This window comes from Sarcophilus harrisii, chromosome 5, assembly GCF_902635505.1.
Source record: "Sarcophilus harrisii chromosome 5, mSarHar1.11, whole genome shotgun sequence".
Lineage (NCBI taxonomy): Eukaryota > Metazoa > Chordata > Mammalia > Dasyuromorphia > Dasyuridae > Sarcophilus > Sarcophilus harrisii.
Window position 1 is genome coordinate 117,491,429 of NC_045430.1, and position 20,455 is coordinate 117,511,883.

The 20,455-nt window shown below is 33.0% G+C and overlaps 1 long non-coding RNA gene across 2 annotated transcripts in view; it reads left to right on the forward strand.

Moving 5' to 3' along the window:
* The window catches only part of LOC116419663, a 168,585-nt gene that overhangs the window by 11,935 nt on the left and 136,195 nt on the right, over window positions 1-20,455 (forward strand). Inside the window, exon 2 of one of the 2 annotated variants that reach the window (XR_004229937.1) lies at window positions 5,566-5,645. The exons of the other annotated variant lie outside the window; for it this stretch is intronic. This is a non-coding gene — a long non-coding RNA (uncharacterized LOC116419663). The remainder of the gene's footprint in view (window positions 1-5,565; window positions 5,646-20,455) is intronic. 2 annotated transcript variants of the gene reach the window in all.

Below are 20,455 nucleotides of genomic sequence, written 5' to 3' on the forward strand. Positions count from 1 at the left end.
ATCAATAATTTGTGGCTGAGGAGGTGGGTTCCAGTGTGATGCAGCAGAAATAACATTAGATTTGGAGTCTAAGTAACTAGGTTCAAATTCTGCCTCTGTCAGTTGTGATCTGCATGAGCTCTGAGACTCAGTTTCCTCATCAGTACAGTGAGGACTCTGGGATAGATGGTTTCTAAAAGCTTTCCAGTTTGAGTCTGTTGTTTATGATCCTGTCATCAGAATGTGGAATAATTTGGGTAGGGAGGAAAAATGGAGCTGGAGCCAGAGGTTGAAGTAAATGAAGAGAAGTCATAATATTGGCAGTTGTATTGGGGAAAAGAAAGGTGTGGTTAGCTTTTATTTACCTTGTTGCTCTGTTACTGTGATTGAAAACCAAAATAATACACTAGGCCATCAAATAGTTCTTCTTTTTCACTTAGCTACCAAGCTACTTTCCTAATTAAGTTTCAAAGTCTATCTTATTGGTGGATATAGAATTACACACTAACCTATGAATAAAGGACTGGTTTAGGTTAAAGGGTGAAAATTCCATGCTTCTCTTTGGTGTGTGCTTAGCTTAAATTGAGTACACCATTTTGTAGTGAGTGCAATTCAATCTGAAAATATATAATGGTGATGGTGCTTGGAGGATTTAATCTGTTCTTCTATATTATTTGGTATTATTCATTGAAACATATATTAAAAAGTTAAATATACTAGTTTAATTTTCTGCCCTTTAAACTTTTAGTTGGGTCTATTAATTACTGATTATAAAATGATAGTGCTTTGTCATCTAATGTGACCAAATACCAACTATATTTAGTAATTATTTATTTTGTTTGCTTGGTTTCCACTTAATTTGAGTTCAAGTCTCATCCTCTGACACACTGCAGGATCATGGGCAAATCATTTAACCTCTAAATGTCCCAAGTAACTCTTTGTGACCCAGAGATGCTGACAATTTACCAATCTGTGTGTGGGATGAGGTGGGGAATTGGATGAGGATATTTCCACTCCTAGGAAGTTCCCTACCCCAATTAATCCAAACCTAGACCAAAATTAAACAAAATAAAATACTCAAACTTGAATGGAAGCTCTTGGAAAAACTATTGTGCAAAAGATTTTTAAACCTAAGAAATAATTAAAGGGAGCAAATGTTCCAATGTAATGAAATCCAACTCTTGTTACATGACTCAGTTGCAGCACAGAAGCCAGGTTGGAAATCCAGGCTTGCTCCAACTAGCCACATATTTAATCCATCAACTTTCAGCCCATTTTTTTCTTTCTAACTTGTATGTTTATCACTGAACAATTTTTGCTGATTTCCAGGTCATTAAAATCATAGATATTGGAGAGACACTAGAGACCACTTCCTTCATCCTTCTGTCTTTTGGGTATAACTGTACTTGCTCATCTCAGACAATTATTTTGGGATTTGTTCCTGAATAAATGATGCACAGCTGGCAGTAAGAAAATATCTCTTGATTCAGGCATTTGTCAGGTAGTAAACATAGCCATGTGTTCTCAGTGAAAGCCACACCCACACCCACATGTTTTATAAGAGGAATCAGTTGCTTCCATGCTGGAATGGAGAAAGTTGGAAAGCACAAATGTGAAAGAGAAACAGTTGTAATAGAGCAGGTTGGGGGGAGGGGGTCTCATCAGCAGATGTTCTCATGCAGATAAGGGCTAGCTTTGGGAGCTCTGATCATCTCATTCTGCTTGCTTATCTCAGCATAGGCAAGACAGGCTACTGTAATGTGAGATGCTGAATGGTTCACTGTTAGTTGGGGTGGGATGCTTACAGAACCACTTGGCTTGAACTATTCTATATCCTCAGCCTAATTTGATTTAAGCCTAGGGCTAACATGATGACCCTTCTGTCCATTTCAAAATTAGGAAGTTTGTTTTAGATAAACAGTTTTGAGTTCAGTTACAACACTTGGAACTCCTAGTTAGGAAAATTCTGAACATCTAGTCATGGATTGTGCTCTTTAGTTAATTCCTCAGTTCTTTGTGGCTGAGGCAAAATTCAATTTACTGGGAATATTAACAAAATAAGTAACAAAACAGCAGACTATGTTATAATGCTTGTTGATATACTGGAACCAGGAGGGAAAGTAGGAGAAAATAATCTTAAAAATAAAAAAAAATATTTCTTCAGCTTTTAAAAATTTTTTTTATTTATTTGTTTGTTTGTTTTTGTTGTGTTCTAAGATGCCTAGAAAGCTGATGACTTTCCTTAATCTAACCCTCCTCTGCCACAGCTTAGTCCTCCCTTTGCTCTTTAGTAGTGTGTTTGAATGACAGATGTGTTTTATCTTAAATCCAGATAAACAAAATCTCTTCCTTTGATGTGGGGATCCCTTCTTTGCTTTGTACATATTCCTTAGGGAGTGACTCAGGTTCTCATATTCTGACTTTGAATGATTGAAGGAGATACTATAGACACTTGGTCCAGAGCGTTTCATTCAAATTAAAAAGCATTTTTACCTAACAAAAGCAATTATTTTTAAAGAAATATGATAATCACTTAGAGTTCTTAGTCTTTTTAGTCTATACCTCTCTACTGGTAGTTGGAAAGAAGTAAAGAATAAGACTAAACTAACTATAAGATTGAGATTGAAAGGTAAGATTATTAGAGATGGCTACAACTATGGAGAATTGTCTCCATATTACATTTAGGAAGCTTTCCCCCTCCAATATGTTTAAAGCAGGAAACTTTGTGTCAGATTTCTCCCTCTCTCCCTTCCTTCCTTCCTTCCTTCCTTCCTTCCTTCCTTCCTTCCTTCCTTCCTTCCTTCCTTCCTTCCTTCCTTCCTTCCTTCTTCCTTCCTTCCTTCCTTCCTTCCTTCCTTCCTTCCTCTCTTCCTTCCTCCCTTCCTCTCTTCCTTCCTTCCTTTTTCCTTCCTTCTTTCCTTCCTTCCTCTCTTCCTTCTTTCCTGCTTTCCTCTCTTCCTTCCTTCCCTCCTTTCCTCCCTTTTCCCTTCCTTCCTTCCTTCCTTCCTTCCTTCCTTCCTTCCTTCCTTCCTTCCTTCCTTCCTTCCTTCCTTCCTTCCTCTCTCCCTTCCTTCCTCTCTCCTTCCTTCCTTCCTCTCTCCCTTCCTTCCTCTCTCCTTTCCTTCCTCTCTTCCTCCTTCCTCCCTTCCTCCCTTCCTCCCTTCTTTCCCTCCTACCCACAGGGTAAACACTGGCCAAACTTTTACTATCTACCCTCTTTTGTTGGGCCTATCCCTGGAGGTCCTCCCAGAGTCACTGGGAATTTATCATCAATTTAAGGCTAAATGAAGTTTTTTTTCTCTTGGTCAAACAACTCTGCTGGCAGCATTGTATGATGGGGAAAAGACCTTTCCCTGGAAGGGTTCTGGCTCTTCCAGTATTTGAACATTGCAGTCAATCACATGGAAGTCATTAGAAAATAGACACCATCAGCTTTCTCTGGCTAAGTGATGAGGCACTTTTGGTAACAGCATTCTCATTTCCAGACAGTGCCTATTCTATCATTTGCAATTTTAGGGTATTTTTGACATCCTCATTTCTTTATGTAAGATCACAGTGACTTTATGTCAGTAAATTTGTCTGTGCAAAATGGTCTACTGTGACAAGAAAAGCACTAAATGGATGTGATTCAATTTTAAATATAATTAATAAATTACTGGGAAATGTTTCCATTATGAATACACTTATGTTTTGTCAAATACTCTATTTAATCCAAGTGCTCACAAAAATAGCTAGTGTCAAGTCAATTTTTATAAAGAGAGAGAATCAGCATCAAAATTATTATAAAGTTGGCATATTGACAAGCATTTATTTTAAATAACATTGCCTTCTAGCTAAATAAAGAATATTAAACACACAGTCAGCCTGTTTTAATTACCTGCTCTACTTCATTATTAGACTAAAGCTGCCCCCCTGGGGGATTTGTTGCTTGTCTTGATTTGCTACAGTCTGTATTCTGAGAAAAAAAGAATAAATATTTTCAAATAAAATTGAAATTGATTGTTAAATTCTTTAAGGATTATATTTGGTTAAAAAAAGAGGTAAACATATATAATGTTGCGTTTGTTCTGATATGGCATAGAACTGATTTTAATACATTTGTTTGTCATGTTGAAGATGATAACTGTAGAGAAGCTAAATATCTTTCTGGACAATAAATATAAATGTAATAGAGATGCTGATTCATTGTTTTCTGGTTCACTACATGGTGATTGGTGACAGACTGGAGTGATTTACACTGTTCAGCTCTGCTACCTTCTAACCTCTAAGTAGTAATAGGAGTGGAAGTGACATGGCTTTTGACCAGGCAGTAGGAGAAGGAAGATATTGGATGTGGTACAAAATGGGATTAAGAAGAAGAGGGAATAACCCAGGGAAAATGACATGAAGGACTGGCAAAATACTAGTATTAAATACTTTAAAAATAATGAAATTGCCTAAGATATATTGATACATTTTGTTAATGTTTTAAAAATCAGCTTTATAAATTTGTTTTTGATTTTATTTACATCTCCATCTAAAAATGTTGTCTTTTATGCTTGTTTTGGGATTAAAAATTTATTGGCTTTCTCTTTTAAAGTTTGCATTCTCAATTCATTAGTCCTCCCTTTTCCTTTAAGGATTTCTGTAGTTGTCTCCTATAAATTATGGGATCTCACTGGTATTCTTTCATATTCTTACTATCCTCTGCCCTATTGCCTTAAGTTTATTTTGTATATATTTTAAGTATGTGAGCTTCTTGAGGTCACTCGTGACTTTATTTTTATATTTCTATCTGCAGTACCTAGCACAGATTATATTCTTAGTAAATGCTTGTTGATTGAATTGAGATGCCAGTCTTTGTACATCTTATTCTCTATCATGTGTAGCCCATAACTGCACAAATATCTGTGTAAGGAATCAATAGTTTCTACTCTGTTTTTTAAGGTTAGTCTTAAGGGAGATGACATCAATAGGGTGAGATAACCAAAAATACACCTTAGTCTTAGCTCTGTTACATATAATTTCTACTTCCTGAATTTTATTCCTTTCTCTCCATCAATAATGTTATACTATTTTCTTTTGACAACTTTGCGGGTTTTCTTGAGTCACTTCCTTAATCATACCACATGCTTTTGGAGATATATCTCTAAATAACCATTAGTCAAGGCAGGCCTTTTATTTCTCAGTTGTTTCTCTTCTTTATAGCATCTAAACATTATCTCTTATTTTCATTTAGATAGGTTTGTTTACCATGTTATGTTTCTTTTTTTGATATGTCAAAGATTTCACTCACATTTTTTTTACAAAGATTTTTAGAAGTCTATGTTTCTACTAATGATTTCTTTTTCTCATGAAGAAATGTGTTTGGCTTTGTAGATAATGCTTTTCTAGGATGTACTTTTTTTTTTCTTTTTGGTATATCATGTTCCATTGTCACATTTTTTATTTTTCAACATTGATGAATAATTCTAAGTGATTTGAGTGGGATTTCTTTTATTTGTGAATTCTTTTCTGCTGCTTGTAAGACTCATTGTTTGATATTAAATGTTATTGAACTTGGTGACTATATTTCTGAATAAATTAAACTTAGATTTTTCTTTGCAGATTTCCTGTCAATTATTTTGGTTTGCCGGTTACCTTCTGTTTATAATGCATCCAAGACATTTCCTGTGTGATTTCTTTGAGTATGTATTCCAGACTCTTAATTTTTCATATTCATTGTATTTAGACTTTTCCTTTATTCATATTTTTAACATTTTAACAACAATTTACTGTTGTTGTTGTTGTTTTTTGGTAAGGGTTTCTCTTTGTAGGACTTTTTCTCCCTTTCACTCTCTCCTTTTTCTATCAGTGTCTCTCCCTCCCTCTCTCTTTGGTCTGCCTCTCTCTTTCGTTTGGCTATTGTACTTTTTCTTTGGAACATCTATTACTCTTTTTAGGTGTATATGGGACCTGGATCTAATCTTGTCCAGCTTCCAAACTTTCCTGAATGAAGTTGAATTTTCTTACCACTCTGCTTGCGTGACCCTCATATCCTTCTACAATACTCAAATTCAAATTGTATGCACTTCCCCTTTTACCTGGAATTTTATGCTGTTTCTTAAGGCTGTAATTGGTTATAAGGAGCAAAGTTTCTGAGTTTGGATATTTAGATTAACTACTAATAGAATTACTGTCAGGTCTCTAGGACTACTTCAAATAATTGGGTGAAATTTATTACTTGTTGCTGAGTGATTTAGGTAAACAAGAACTAATGGCAGTTAATTGGGATACCTTACCCAGAAATAATTATATAATGTCCTTTTGTGAATCTTCCTATAATGGAACAGGAAGAAAAGAAGGATTAGGGTAAGACTGTAAGATGTTGTTCAATGCCCAGTTTCTGCCTTACTACTTTCCAGTTTTCCTAGAAGTTTTTGTCAAATAAATTGTGAGTTCTTATCCCAGAATCTTTACTGCTTATCAAACAGTAAAATACTATAGTCATTGAGCATTTCGTATTGTGTACCTAACCTATTCCACTGATCCAGCATTCTATTTCTTAATCAGTACCAACGAGTTTGATGATTGGTCCTTTCTGATCTGATTTGATACAGCTGGGCTCACTTCCTTTGCATTTTTTTTCATTACTTTCCTGGATATTCTTGACCTTTTGTTCTTCCAGATGAATTTTGTTCGCAGTTTTATGCATTCATTTATTTATTTCATAGTTTATATTCATAGCCGTAAATATTTATTTCATAGATATTATTCATAATATTTTATAGTTTATATGATACTGAATAAATCAATTAATTTAGGTAGAATTGTCATTTTTATATTACCTTGTCCTATCTATGAGCAATTGAGATTTTTCCAGTTAGTTAGACCTGGTTTTATTTGCATGAAAAATGTTTTGTAATTGTGCTTATATAGTTCTGGGTTTGTCTTGACAGATACATACAAAATATTTTATATTGTCTACAATAATTTTAAGTGGAATTTTTCTTTGTATTTCTTGCTGCTGGGCTTTGTTAGTAATATATATAAATGCCAACGATTGGTGTGAGTTTATTTTATATTCTGCAATTTTGCTAAAGTTGTTGATTATTTCAAGGAATTTTTAATTGATTTTCTAGCTTCATTAAGTATACCATTATGTCATCTGCAAACAGTGACAATGTTCTTTCTTCATTGCCTATTCTAATTCCTTCAATTTCTTTTTCTTCTCTTATTGCTAAAGTTAATATTTCTGGTATCATATTGAACAATAATGGTGATAATGGACAACCTTATTTCACCTCTGATCTTATTGGGAAGGCTTCTAGCTTATTCCTTGCTGATGGTTTTAGATAGATACTGCTTATCATTTTAAGGAAAACTCCATTTATTCCTGTGATCTCTAGTGTTTATAATAGGAATGGGTGCTATATTTTGTCAAAGTTTTTTTCTGCATGTATTGAGATAATTACAGATTTCTATTGATTTTGTTACTGATATGGTCCATTATACTGATAGTTTCCCTATTATTGAACCATCCCTGCATTATTGGTATAAATCCCATCTGGTTTTAATATATTATCCTGGTGATAAATAGTTGTAATCTCTTTGCTAATATTTTATTTATTTGTATTCATAAGGGAGATTGGTCTGTAATTTTCTCTCTCTGTTTTGCTCTTCCTGATTTAGGTATCAGCATCATATTTGCATCATAAAAAATTTGGTAGAACTCCTTTTTTGCCTGTTTTTTCAAATAGTTTATATAGCATTGGAATTATTAGTTCTTGAAAAGTTTAGTAGACTTCCTTTGTAAATCTATCTGAGAGGAAAGAATTCTTGAAGTGCATCTTACCTGAGCTGTGAATTTTGTTGAAAGAGCTATAATCACTGGCCTGAGGAAATCTGAGGTACACTGCTAATATTTTTAGTGCCTAGGGAGCTTTTCTGCACCGTCTTGGAGATCTGAGAGAAAAAAGACAAAAGTAAGAATGGAGCTATTGGAAATAGGAAGTGCAAGAGTAGCACTAGGTCATGAGACAAAAGGCCTACAGAAAAAGTAATCTGTTTTCTCTCTCATTCCCTAAAATCTGATGAAAAACTGGTTTGGTTGCGTTGCTAAATAAGAGTCCACTATACCATTTCTAATTCCTCAAGAGACCTTCTTCAGTGGGAATTTGTCCCAAGCAGATATACAGAGCTGAATCTTAAATTGTTCATTCACGGAATGCCAAATTATATAGTCACTTCTTTCTGGCAGTGAATAGAAAGTCAGGCTGGAACTTAAAGATACAAAATCAGGTTTAGAAAGGAGTGCATTTTCCTCCATATGGTGGCTGCTACCTAGAGTATAGACATATGTGGAAGAGTTTGGCAAAGAAGGAATGGTTTTCACACCTACTACTTATAAAAAAAAAAGAATGTCTTCCCTTAGTAATCAGATAATTTCTTTGGTATTAATATTTAAATACATGTTTCCCTTTATGTATTATGAAAGATTAAATCCCATCTAAGTTGTCTTAGACATAAAATATCATTGAAGCAGGTTGAGTAAGAACATCCAGATTGTTATACTCAGATGCTATATGGCAATCATTCATTTATTTGTTTAACCAACTAACATTAAATGATGCCATTGACATGGACATGCAGATTGAAATGCATCTTCCAGGCAGATCTCAACCATAAGGAACTAAGTCTGAAATATTCAAGACATTTTCCAAAGGAATAAATGCACATATAAATTTTTACCTGAACATTTGTTGGATTTCATTGTTAATACAGTTATTCTTAGGACTCTTGGGGAGAGGTAGCTGCTGTTCTATGCTTATATTGATACGAACAATTGTATTTTAGCTAAGAAAACCAAAAGATAAGAGAATTGCATGTCAACTTTTTATACTTTCTTCATTAAAACTAGTGATGAGAATAAAAGTTTCATTTTGGGAATTTTTTCTTTAATTTTCATATCTAATAGATTTTTAAAAAATAATGATCAGAAAGCTTTAAAACTTCTTTTCCCTTTGAGGTCAATATTAGGTTTGCCCAGTGGTCAGCTTTACAAGTTATTACACTTCTATTTTAATGGGAACATAAAGATCATTACATTAAAATTGGTGCCCATCAGGGTTTCCAAGTATTCTACCCCCAGTGGAGATTTTAGAGAAGCTGTGCCATTCAGGGGTTGAGAAGAAACCCAAAGAAATCATTATGACAGGTTGAAGTTAACAGATTTTCACACAGGAAAAGTAAATGAAAAGTATATATTTTGCATAATGAAACAGATGACAAACTGGGCAAGCTGGTCTATTAATGAGCCTCCTGTAAAGCTAGAATGCATGGAAGCAAGGAATGAGTATGGAGAAGAGAAATCACTCTGATCTTAACTTTTAACAACCAATTTTAATCAAACCATTTGAGGAACAGAGTTCTTAAAGCCCTGTGATGGCAATGCAATTTGAATTAAAAAAAAGATGACTTTGTAGGTGAGTGGTAAAGCATATTTTAAGTAATATAGCTAGGAATGAACCAAGTTATCAAGAAAACTTAATTTTATTTAGCTTTTGCAGCACTCCACATTTTCAAAAGCTTTTACAAGAGGCAGGATGCAATATAACTTAGTGGAAAGAGTATAGGATTTGGAGAGTACAGGATTTGAAATCCTGAGGTCCTAAGCTTCTGTCCTAACTCTGATACCCACTACTTCTCTGGCATTAAACTACTAACTTAACCTCACTAGGATTCAATGAGATTCAACTGTAAGTGAAAGAATTGGAACAAATTACCTCTAAAATCTCTTCTAACTCCAAATTTATGATACTGTGATCTGAGAATATTTTTTGCAGCAGTATATAGAAATACATTTGTATTCCTTCCTCCATAATCAGAAAGATATTTAAGCAGAGATCCTAATTTTATGATGAAAAAAATTGTTTTCTGGCTTGGTCCACCAAAAAAAAAACAAACCTTATATAAAACAGTCAGTTGAAGATATTTGTAGAAAACCCTTTGTGTAGAGTAACTACTAGGGTAGCCAAAGATTCCAGATGTCTTAAGATAAAAAAGATTCAGGTTGTTAACAACCAGGTGAATGTGAGAGTCTATCAACTCTAAATCTATGATCCTATGATCTGTGAACTTCCAGAAATAACTTATTAAATAAGTCAGTTGAAAATATTTATTGAAGATCCTTTGTATAGAGTGAACAGCTGTGTAGTCTGCTATTCCAGATGTCTTAGTATGAAAAAGATTCAGATTGTCTATTTACACAGCTCAAATCATCTGAATGGTAGCCAATTCCCCACTTTATTTTGTACTGCAGATAAAATTGTTCAGTGATTTTAAAGGAATAATTTCTATTAAAGTACAAAGATAGCACCAAAGAACCTGAAGGTAATTTCCTACAGGAACCTAATAAGAATTAATTCCATAATAGTTTATATATATATAATAGTTTATTCCTACTTGGGATAAGATTGACTCTCCCTAGTTAAGGAAGGTATGTGAATTCATCTCTGGGATTTCTTTAGGCAAAAGTGTTGTGAACTCATGCAAATCAGTATTATATTCTGATTTATGACCCCTTCACTCCAACCAGCTCCATGTACTTGAATATATATATATATATATATATATATATATACACTTCCAAATGTTCCAGTTGCCTAAATTGTTTTCATGTAGCAAAACAAGTCCTGTTTGAGGGAAATGGAATTTATCTAATTTACAGTTGACTTATTAAATAATTGATTTAGAATGAGCTATTTGAAGTCTTAAGCAGTTTCCATTTACCCATTTTTTTTTTAAATTTTAGGAGGTTACTAATACTCTAGTTCCATTTTGCTACTTGACAACAGGTATCTTTTATTGAGGGATATTTACTTTAATGATATAGGAAGAACAAACATACAGACACTTTCTCCAACATATCAGGGTTACAATCTCCTCTATACAAACATATTTTCTTGGGGAAGAAGTTGTATTGGCAGAGATTAGGTTAAAAACTTAATTCATAGTTTCTCAATAGTATCCTTCCCTCTAAGTTAACATTCAAAAATATTTTGCCTGATGAATGCTTTTGCAATGAATACAGTAAACCAAAGTTTACTCCCAAAGACTGATCTTTGCTCCATACTTTTAGGGAATTGCTTTTGTGCTGACTGCCAAAACAAACTTGGAATTCATCTCATACTCCTGTTGCTAGTTTTCCTAACCTTTGAAATTTCAAAGGTCAGAGTCCCCAGTCCCTGAAAACTCCCTAAAACGGAAAAGAGTGAATGAAAGGAACTAAGAGGATCTTTTCTCATGGGCTAAGTAGCTTTAGACGGAGAATCCTAAAGCTTTTCCCCTTAAAGCATGCATTCTAACCAGACACCATCACTCATTAGAGTAAAGTTGAGTAAATTAAGGAGTGCCATAGAGGTTTACTGAAGCTGATTAAGACTATTTAAAGATGGACAGTTCTAGCTACACAGCCAATAGAAAAAGGTTCCTCCCAACTTCATGACAGTCCAACTTGAAGCAATCATAAACTGTCTACATATGCTTCAAGGTTCTTCCCTTGTACATCATAATGATTATGGAAGTGGTCCTTAGCATCCTTCACATACAGATGCCATCTGAGAAAGCTAATGGACTGCATGGGCTCTAGATCCCAATTACATCAGTACAAAATGCAGGTTAGTCTCCTATTCAAAGGCAAAAATGAAAGGGATTGGAAGAATGCCTCCTTATACTTAGGTTATTAGGGATAATGAAGTGTTCTTTGAAAGAAGAGAAGAGATTAAAAGGTATATAATAAGGAGAAGTTTCCCCTATGTTTAGTACATATTTCTAGTATTTTTTTTTTTTTTTGCTACCCTGCTGTTTTGCTCACTGGAGAAGAGGGCAAGAGAGAGAGAGAGGAGAAAACAGTATGTGTTCATGCATGTAGACATGCAGTAGAGAGTAATATACACAGAGTTAGACAAAGATATAGACAGAATATATAATCCATATAGCTCAAGTTCTGTCAACATTTGGGGAAAGTATCAGCAGGAGGCATTTCTCCTTTTGCAATCCTAAGAGGAGAGGAAATGGAACACTTTCCAATCACTGAAGTTTCAATATTCTTCTGATGGACATGTTGCTGTCATCTTTCTTTCCTGTTCCCGGGTTAGAGCTCCAAACTAAGAATTAGTATGGGATGTGAAAATTGGTGAACTTTTAGCTTCAATCCATGGATGTGTGGAAAGTAGTTAGTTTGAGAAATGACATGAAGGATCTTCATTTCAAGTGGATGATTCTATTTCTATCTTTAAGTAATCAAGCATCCATAGCCTCTTGAACCAATCAAATCTTATTTAAATTAAATTTTATTTTTTTAAATGAAGAGAGATCTATTTACCTTTCCATGTCTCTGGCCTATTGAGGGGAAAATACTAAATTCCATGTAACAAATACAGGTTTTGCATAATTAAGCAAAACAAACATCCTCATTGACCATTATGTGTCTTTGTATGTGCATATATTTCTTGGCAAAAATACTGGAGTGGTTTGCCATTTCCTTCTGCAGATCATTTTATAGATTAGAAAACTGAGGCAAACAGGGTTAAATGACTTGCCCAGGGCCACATAGCTAGTGCTACTCTAAAAAGAGCTATTATAAATTTTGTTGTATTTAAAGGACCTTTTACTTTTATCTTTGATCTTTTTGGGGTATAGACTTAACAATGTTATAGTTGGGTCAAAAGATCTAACTTTGATGCATTGTTTAGTAACTTTTTGTATATACTTCCAAATTGTTTCCAAAAATGGTTTACAAGTCCATCAACAATGCATCATTTCCTCCCATCCCCGCCAACATTTGTTATTTTCTTTTTGGTCATCTTTTCAATATTTTGGGTACAATGTGCAATTTCAGAATTGTCAGAATAGTTTTATTTTGAAAATCAAATCTTGATTATAGTTTCAGTACTTTTTAAGGAGACACTAGCTCCCTCCCATCCCCCTTTCACTGATCACTGACTCTAGTTAGATAATGCTTCTTTTATCACAAAAAATTTAAAGAGACACAGAGAAGGAGGGGAAATATCATAGGATTTGTTGCACTATGTAATCAGTATGAGGATTTTCAGAGAGATGGTGAAATTAGATCAAGTTCCATCAGAAGAATATTGAAACTTCAGTGATTGGAAAGTGTTCCATTTCCTCTCCTCTTAGGATTGCAAAAGGAGAAATGCCTCCTGCTGATACTTTCCCCAAATGTTGACAGAACTTGAGCTATATGGATTATATATTCTGTCTATATCTTTGTCTAACTCTGTGTATATTACTCTCTACTGCATGTCTACATGCATTGGTCTCTTTCAATTCTAAATCTTTGATGCTGTCAAAACAAATTACAACTTTTCTTTCTTTTCCTCTCTTTCTCCCTCTCTTACTTTCTCTTTCCATATGACCAAGAACAAGATGATATCTGAGAATGATATTTAGATTTGTGGATCACTGTGTAGGGTACAGCAAGGATGGACTACGTTCAGCAAGTATATAATGAGGGTCAGTTAATGTGAATTTGATGGAAATGATATAAATTAGGAAATCAATAATAACACATCTAGCTCTTTAAAATTTTCAAAATGCTTTTATTAATGGCAATCCTGTAAAGTAGCTAATCTGCTTTTATCATTCCCAATTTATAGATAAGGAAACTAAGGCTCTGAGAGGTGAAATAAATTATCCATCATGATACAGCTAGAAAATTTGTGAGGTAGGATTCAAACCCAGGATCCTGAATATATCATATATCACACTGGAAGAGAAGGATTCAAACTATCCACCAAGCCAGATACCCCAGAGAATATCAACTGCAGTACAGCAAGAAGTACATCAATGTAGTCTAGGAGTAATTCTGGGAGGCAATATTTAAGGAATATAAAATCCATAACTTTTTTACACAAATGCTGAGTATGAGTAATAAACAAGGTCAATCAATATCTTTATATAAGAAGGTAGAATTATATTTACTAAAGTTATATAAACACTGACATGCTGTGGATTGTGACTCTTTAATCACAAGTGGATTTATCACATCATAGAGCTTAATAAAAGCTATTCAGTTGAATTGAATGAAGGTAATGGATGCTCTCAAGAATAAAATTCCAGTGATACACAAAAAATTGATGAGACAGAAGATGAGGAACTGCCCAAAGATACCAGTGTTTTTGACAAGCAAATCATTTACCTAATTAGATTTTTGAAAGATGCATATAGAAGTTGGAAACATAAAAAGATAACTAATTATCAATACAAAGATATGATAAGGTTCTATAGGAACAGTGTCATTAGTAAGTTAGTTAATGAATGTTAAGGGGATTTTTTACTTATGCTGAAGAATCACTTGAAGGAATTAGGTTATTAAGACTAGAGAAAATGCTTTGGAGGAATTTTTTTGCTTAATCATCATGAGGGAGAAAGTTGATTTGTTTGGTTATTGAAGAAAAATATAAGAATAGTAGGTGGAATTGCAAAGAGATGAATTTTATAAGAAAATTATCTTATATATCCTTCTCTGGAATTGATATAACCTTAGTGTCCTTTTTGAATTATGGTGTGGAGAATGGAATACAATATACCTATTATGGTGTTTGATCATCCCCTTGAACATGATGATTCTTTTAATGCAAAGGCTATAATGCAATAAAACTTCTAATAGTATCTATATTTTAAAATTACTTATTAAATAATGTGCATATATGGTACATGAAATTATAAAAAGCAATAGCTGATCACTTCAATGCTAATGACAGTACAGATATTACCTATCACAATCTATGGGATGTTACTAAAATAATATTCAGAGGTAATTGGTAATATAAAATATTTAATTTAATAAGAAAAAGAAAATTAATTCAGTTTGTATCTTATATATTTAGAAAAAATAGAACTAAGCAACACATAAAAGAAGAAAAAAGCCTGATTATAAGAAATTATGTAAAATACAATTTTAAAAGAAAACAATTGAAGAATTTAAGTATGAATCTTATTCTTTAAAGACTATCTTTCAAAAATTTTTTTAAAAAAAGAAATCAGCTTACCAAAAGTAGAAAAGAAAAAGGAATAATTAAAGATAATATCAATTCAGATAACGTAGATAAAATCTGTTGGATACAGCAAAAACAGCTGATCACAATGGGAATAAAAAAAAATTCAGAAAAAGTATCTGAGATTGCTGTGTACCATTCTATGCTAATAATTTTAAGAATTTAAAAGGAACTGATTGATAATTGTCTACAAAAGTTCTAAATATCAAAATAAAAAAAAGCACCAAGAAGTGGACAACATCAACAATTTTCTGAAGCAGAAATCATAAGGAGCATAAAAGAGCTTGCCAATACATGCTAGGCCAATATCTAGCCTCTCAAAGAAGTTTTGTCAAACTTTTAAATAACTATAATGTCAACTTTTATGGAAATGTTTGCACAACTTCACATGACCCTTCTCAATGGGAAAAGGGGGGCTGTAGGAGGAAGGAGAAACTAGAATTCATTTTCTTCTCTAAATAATAAATATTTATATATATTTATAACAATAGCTTTTTATTTTTCAAAATACATGCAAAGAGAGTTTTCAACATTCACTCTTGCAAAATCTTGTGTTCTAAAATTTTCTCTCTCCCTTCCCACTTTCTCTATACAGCAAGTAATCCAATATTGAGTAAACATATGCACTTCTTTTAAACATATTCCCATATGATAAATATTTCCATATTTATCAAAGAAAATAAGATCACAAAGGGAAAAATGAGAGAGAAAAAAACAAGCAAGCAAACAACTACAACAAAAAAAGGTGAAAATACTATATTGTGATCCACATTCTTTTTCAACTTTATCTTTGTTCAGTTTAAATATCCACAAAATATTTATCTTGTAGAGAGTTTAGGTAGTCGATCATCTTTATATTTTGAATTAGTACTATTAATGCAGAAGTTAGAGTTCTTTTTTATTTAATAACTTTTTTATTTTTCTCAGTTACATGTAAAACTTTTTTACATTTGTCTTTAAAATGTTGCGTTCCACATTATACACAACAACAATAAGATTACATGATGATCAGCTGTTATTGACTATTGTGACTTGTGAACCTAACCTATTCCACTGATCAACTACTCTGTTTCTTAGTACCAAATAGTTTTGATGATCGCTATTTTATGTCTCATACAGGTAGGATACTTTCTTTTGCATTTTCCCCCATTATTTCCCTTGAAATTCTTGACCTTTTATTCTTCTAGATGAATTTTATTATTCTTTTTTCTAGCGCTATAAAGTAATTTCTTGCCAATTTCATTGGCATGACACTGAATATATAGATTAATTTAAATAGAATTGTCATTTTTATAATATATTGACCTATCTATGAACGCTTTCATTTGTCTAGATCTAACTTTATTTGTGTGAAGTGTTTTGTAATTGTGTTCATATAGTTCCTTGTTTTGTCTTGGAAATACTTTACATTATATTATATTATCTATGGTTATTTAAATGGTATTTCTCTTTCTGTCTCTTATAGCTGGGTTTTGTTGGTAATATATAAAAATGCTGATGATTTATGTGGGTTTATTTTATGTCCTGCAACTTTGCTAAAGTTGTTAATTGTTTCTAATAGCTTTTTATTTGATTCTCTAAATATACCATCATATCATCTGCAAAAAATGATAGTTTTATTTCCTCATTGCCTACTCTAATTCCTCCAATTTTTTCTTCTCTTTTTGTTAAAGCTAACATCCAATGCAATATTGAATAGTAATGGTGATAATGGGCAAGCTTTCCTAATTTTAATGAGAGTGCTTCTAGCTTATCCCCATTACATAAAATGCTTGTTGATGATTTTATATAGATGCTACCTTTCATTTTAAGGAAAACTCCATTTATTCCTGTGCTTTCTAATGTTTTTAATAGGAATGGGTGAAATGCCTTTTCTGTATCTATTGAGATAATCATATGACTCCTTTTAATCTATTTTTCTAAATAATTTATATAAGTATTGGAATTAATTGTTCTTTAAATATTTGGTAGAATTCATTTTAAATCTATCTGACCCTGGAGAATTTTTCCTTAGCGAGCTCATTAATGGCTTGTTCAATTTCTTCTTCTAAAAGGGGACTATTTAAGTAATTTATTTCCTCATCTGTTAATCTTGGTAATTCATATTTTTGTAAGTATTCATCTATTTCACTTAGATTATCATATTTATTGGCATACAATTGGTCAAAATAGTTTCTAATTATTGCTTTAATTTCCTCTTCATTGGTGGTAAGTTCACCCTTTTCATTTTTGATACTGGTAATTTGGTTTTCTTCTTTCTTTTTTCTAATGAAATTAACTAAAGATTTATCTATTTTATTGGTTTTTTTCATAAAACCAACTTAATTTTGTTTATTAGTTCAATAGTTTTCTTACTTTCAGTTTTATTAATCTCTTCTTTGATTTTCAGATTTTCTAATTTAATATTTAATTGAGGTTCTTAATTTATTCTTTTTCTAGGTTTTTTTTTTTTTTAGTTTCCTGCCCAATTCATTGATCTTTTCTTTCTCTATTTTATTTATGTAAGCATCCCCTAAGAACTGCTTTGGCTGTTCCCAATATTTGTCCCCAATATTTTGTTATATTATCTTATTTTGACATTCTTTTGGATGAAATTATTGATTGTTTCTATGATTTATTGTTTGACCCAATAATTCTTTAGGATTAGATTATTTAGTTTCCAATTAATTTTTGTTCTAAATTTTTTTTTTGGCTGAGGCAATTGAGATTAAGTGACTTGCCCAGGGTCACACAGCTAGGAAGTATTAAGTGTCTGAGGCCATATTTGAACTCAGGTCCTCCTGACTTCAGGGTTGGGTTCTACCCATTGTGCCACCTACCTACCCCTGGTCTAATTTTTCTAATGGCCCTTTATTACATATAATTTTGATTGCATCATAATCTGGTTCAAATTATTCATTCACCTCCCTTTTTTCCCTCAATTGTAATAGGTCTATCCTGCCTCTACATGTGACACATTTTACGCCATTTTACTTCCCCTTTCCTCTTCTCCCAATACAAACTCTTTTCTATCCCTAATTTCTTTTTTCTATTATCACATTAAAGTGAACTTATACCTTCACCCTCCAAGCATACCTCTTCTAACTTCCCTGACAAGGATATAGTTCTGAAGAGTTAAACATATTATCTTCCCATGTAGAAATGTAAACATTCAACCTTTAAAAATAGGGTTTTTCCCCCCTTTCATTTGCCTTTTTATGCTTCTTTTGAGTATTATATTTGAGGATAAGATTTTTTGTTCAGCTTTTGTCTTTTCATCAGTAATGATTGAAAATCCCCTATTTCATTGAATATTCATCTCTTCCCCCAAAAGATAATGCTTAATTTTGCTGGATAGTGATCTTTGGTTGTAGTCCAAGTTCCTTTATCTTCCTCATATCATATTCCAGGCCCTCTTATCCTTTAATGAGGAAGCTTCTAGGTCTTGGGTAATCCTGACTGTGGCTCCTCAATTTTTTGAATCGTTCCCTTCTGGCTGCTTGCAGTATTTTCTCCTTGATCTGATAATTCTGGAATTTAGCTACAGTATTCCTTAGAGTTTTTAATTTAATGTCTCTTTCAGTAGGTGATCAGTATATTTTTTCAATAACTATTTTACCCTCTGGTTTTAGGATATCAGGACAGTTTTCCTTGATGATTTCTCGAAAAATACTGTTCAGGCTTTTTTTTTTTTTCCCATCATGGCTTTCAGGTTGATCAAGTCTCTCTTATATCTATTTTCTAGATCAGTAATTTTTCCACTGAAATATTTTAAATTTTCTTCTATTTTTTCATTTTTTAAAATTTTGTTTGATTCTTCATGTCTCATTGAATCATGCAATTCCATTTTTCCACTTCTAATTTTTGGTGAATTATTTTCTTCCAGTTAAGAAAAATTCATATTTTGCATTTGGCCAATTGTACTTTTAAAAAAGTTGTTTTGTTTGGTGGATTTTTTTTTTCATTTTTCCAATTCTATATTTTGGGGAGTTGTTTTCTTTTTCCATTTTGCCAAATTTGTTTTTTAAGGAGTTGTTTTCTTCAGTCAAGCTATTGACTCTTTTTCCCAAAGTTTCATAACTCTCCTGTATAGCTCTCATTTCTTTTCCCCATTTTTGTTCTATCTCTTTTGAGATCCTTTTTGAACTCTTCTAAGAGAGCCTTTTGTGCTTGGAGACCAGTTCATGTCCCTCTTTGAGGCTTCACTTGAAGGCATTTTGCCTTTGAAAAACTCTTTTGCATTTGTGTTCTGATCTTCCATGTCTCCATAGTAACTCTCTATTGTCTGAGCTCTTTTTGCTTTTTTGCTCATTTTTAAAGGTTGAGGTCTGCTCCTAAGACACAGGAAATTGTCCTGAGCTTTCTCTTCAGGGTGACAAGGGCTTTCCCAATGACTGCACTGAGGCTGATGGGGCTAGAGGCTGAGTCCTACCTGTATGCTAGGGTTCAAGGGCTCACAGTTTGCCTTTTATAGTTGCATTGGTGGTCTCACAATTCATCTGCTGATCCACTGACCTTTTGAATCAGAACAGAGTAGCAAAAGCTGCTTTATTTTGGCTAAGAGCTTCTCACTAGTTTCTCCTCTGTGGCCTCCTCATTTTGTCTGCACTGAGCTGCAGTCTCCCAGCCAAATTGAGACAGACCTTTCGTGAAGTCCTTCCAAGATATTTTAAGCTGGAAAATTATACTTCTCTGAATATTTGTGGGTTCTGTCACTCCAAAATTCATTCACAGGATTGATTAGTTTTGATTCTGAAGGTAGTTGGGGAGAGCTCAGGCAATGTCTTGTTTACTCTCCACCATCTTGGCTCTGCCCTGTTTCATTGAAGATTTGTAAACAGAATTTATCCAAACAAGATGTATAAATGAAATATAAGGATATTTTAATACTAGGAAAACAACAAATTCAACAAATCTGATCAACAAAAGAAGAAATAAAAATAACATTATTTAGTCACCAAGAGGGCCTTATAAAGGGCATTAATTAAAACATTATAAATATAGGGATAAACATATTTGTCCACAGTATGCTAAAACAAACAAACAAACAAACGAATGAATGAATGAATGAATTTGAAACTATTATACAAAAACACAGGGCATTTTTCTTTTAAAAATAAATATTAAGCAACCCCCCCCCCTTTTTTTTTTCTTTTTGGTTCAGAATTTTTTTTTGGTCCTGTTAAACTATTTGCGACTTCATTTGGGTTTTTCTTTACAAAGATACTGGAGTGGTTTGCCATTGCCTTCTCTACCTTTTTTTTTTACAGATGAGGAAATTGAGACAAAAAGGGTTAAGTGACTATCCCAAAGTCACTCACTTATTTAGTGTATCTGAGGACCGATTTGAACTTATGAAGAGTAGTCTTCTTGACTTCAGGTCTGTTACTCTATCACTATGTCACTTAGTTTCAATTTCCATTTTTCCCAGTACTAATAAATATAATTTTAGAAATCTT